Source organism: Astyanax mexicanus, chromosome 3 (genome assembly GCF_023375975.1).
Source record: "Astyanax mexicanus isolate ESR-SI-001 chromosome 3, AstMex3_surface, whole genome shotgun sequence".
Taxonomy (NCBI): Eukaryota; Metazoa; Chordata; class Actinopteri; order Characiformes; family Acestrorhamphidae; genus Astyanax; species Astyanax mexicanus.
Genome location: NC_064410.1, coordinates 32325122 through 32328476, shown reverse-complemented (window position 1 = coordinate 32328476; position 3355 = coordinate 32325122).

Here is a 3355-nt window from a genome sequence, read left to right as displayed (position 1 = left end):
GCTCTCTGCGGGGGGCGGAAGTGACACGATCCACATCCACAGCGTCCCAACAGTGCGCGTGAAGTGCGCACTTAGCGAGGGCCCTACTCCACCAGCGAGCCCTGCCCTCAGAATGAAACAGCACCCAAGTTTATATTTAGACCACAAACTTAAACACAGAGGATTTGGTGAAAATTGTTGTTTATTCATAAAGAAATTTTATATAAATTTAAAATTTCTTCACAGTAGTGATGAGTACGGCCTTGCTCTCTCTGGGTGGACAGATGGCAATCTCTCCCCACATCACTCCAGTAGGTGATGTCCGTCAGCACAAGGCAGATGTGAGCTGATGTATCAGAATCGAGTCGCTGCGCTTTACTCCGACTGCGCTGTGATGCTACTAGGCTAAAGACTTATCTCTATTTTTTCCCCAATTTAGGTAGACCAATTTTTTTTCCACACCTATGGGTATCCAGCGAGAGTGTGCTACGCAACAGATCGCATTTATACCTCTGCGTGCACATATCAGCAGCTCTTCGTTGTTCTGCAGATTAAACTGTAAAGGCGGTAATGTGTGGCGGCTGTCCGCGTCACACAATACGCAGTTACGTTTTTAGAGAGGTGCATGTCGAGCTACAGCATAGGGTATGCAGCGATTTGTAAGTTTGACGCTAAACTATAAATTGGTCTTTAGTCAGCTATATCTCCCCCATCACAGTTGATACCACAACACAAGGACAGTAAAGACTAGCACATGCCTCCTCCGACACATGTGAAGTCAGCCACCACCTCTTTTTTTGAACTGCTGCTGATGCAGTATTGCCGAGTAGCATCACAGTGCACTCAGAGAAAAGTTTAGGCAAATCTGTTTCGATACATCAGCTCACAGACGGCATGTGCTGACTGACATCATCCTAGGAGTGATGAGGGAAAAGAGCGCCATCTATCCACCCAGAGAGAGCAAGGCCAATTGTGCTCTCTCAGGCTTTGAATAAACTCCATATTTCCAGAAAAAAGGCATACAGAATGGCATTTTGTAGAATGGTAATTCTACAAGATTCTTTTACGTAATATTTTGAGGGGTTGTCAGTTTAAGCACGGATGGAAAGGAACATTTTCTAGTCATGATCTGTAACAAAGTCTGCTGTGATTACCATCAACTAGCTAAATTCCTAAACTAATGCATTATGCTCTCTTGGGACAGTTAGCTAACACAATGTCCAGATTTTCCCTACACTGATTTAATTCATTCAATAATTAGAATATTTTTCCCCCACACACTGCTGCTGTCAAATTAAACAAAAGTAAGGATTGCTGCTTTACGACAGCTCAAACTCTTTTTGTTACATAGTTTTAAAGCTGTTTAAAAAAAAAAAGGTATTTAAATTATTAATTTAGTTATTTTTACAAAAAAATATCAAGCTATTTAAATGTGTCCAGAAATGTGTCATTAAGAACATAATGTTTTAGTGACACCACAACCTTCATACCCCAGGACCCCCTGAGAAACTAATCCCATCCAGATAGGGCTTTACTCCTAATATATTACTGAGTGAATATAAAGAATAATTGATTGACTGATCTCCTACATTAATCATCTTTTATTTCTCCAAAAACAATCCTAATACGTCAGATTTAAATAAAATACTAAACACTAATTCTTACTTTTAATAATGTTTAATGTATATTTTATGCACATGACTGTCTTTTTTTCTGTTAACAGATAATTCCTTTACATATAGTATCTATTGCAAATATTTTTAAATATGTAAAGTTACTTATTAAAATATATATTTTTTTATGCTCGTCCCCAAACAGTGCTAATAAAAACATGTGGAAGGGACTGAGATGTGTTGAACTTCTAATCTCATTATTTTGTATAAAATGTTGAGGATACACCTACCGTGTCTAGTGTGATATTAGTGGAATCTCCAATTCAATATTTAATAAATAATAATCCATTAAATTCTGTTTTTATAGAATCAAGTAAGATGTTAGCACATTAAGATAAAGCAGTATTATTTTGGATGTTACTGGTGCAAAATGCTGTAAACAGTGTAACAGTATCAGAGTTGACCCAATAGAGAAATCCTTCCAAACCTGAAATGTACCTGTAATTCTTGAACAGGGTTTATGTGTAGTATTGCTGATAGTAAAAGTGACAAATGAGTCTGAGTCTTTTGTTTGTATTGAGAAGAACTGCACCCTCTTCTGGCTGCTTTTAAAACATTATTGTCATCATTGCTCTGCACAAGCACGGAGTGTTACAGACTTCTTAAAAAAAAGCAATGGTTCCACTCTTTCCCACAGTTTAAGTTGCATGTTTGCACTGTAAAACTAAAGCTTTTAATCAAAAACAAATGGACAGTGTAATTATAATGAAGGTGTCCACACTTTAATATAAATAAAAAGTAGTTTGCTCACTCACCCCCTTAAAAAATTCTCAATTTAGAGAATAACAGTTACACAACTGTAATTAATAAAAGCTTTTGTATGGTTTCATTACATATTTGCAATTCTAAAAAAATGGAGTAATACAATAAAAGGTGTGAGATTTCAGTTCAACAACATTTCTTACATAATATCTCAGGTCCAGTTATTAGTCATTGTCACCCCTGTATTTTTAACAGGTTGTTAAACACAATTTATATACAATAATTATAAGTAGTAAATTGCCATTTTAGTCAAGACACAGCTCCCCTGTCTGCAACTCCAGCTCACTGGTGGAGAAACACTGTTTGTGTATTTACACAATCAGACTTTTAACCACATTTCAACACATAAAACGAATAATTATGAAATGTGAAGGGAACATGTTCACCTCAGATTTAATGGCAGCATCAGACTCTAGTTACCAACTTCGCTTTCTTATTTAACAATAAAATGTAGTTCTACTGGTTTTTGACGTGGCTAGATAGCAGAATTTGAGGAGTGAGCAGGGAGTGATTTTGGACGGCGCTGTAAACGCTTATGAGCGAAGTAGATGGAGTGTAAGGAGTACTTAAGGAACTGCATACAGTATGACACGCTGATGAGATATAGGACAAGAAAATTGGCAGCTTCACTACAAACATTACAATCAGGATTTGGGGCTTGTAAATAAATGTTTGTGCATATAACCCCAGAAGCCCAGGTCAGGTGACATGCCAGACAGGAACAAAAAACACACACTAAAAATGCCTAAATAACAACAAATATCAAAAACGCCACTGCACCGCAAGGAATAATAAACTGAAACACTCTTTATGACTTCAGAGTGAATGGACAAATCGGAACTGCTAATGGCAAAGAAACACTCACATAGGGGTTCAAAAACAGGCACCTGGCAACCCCAGGTTTAACACAGTGTTCTCAAGAACCCACTGATGTGGAGATC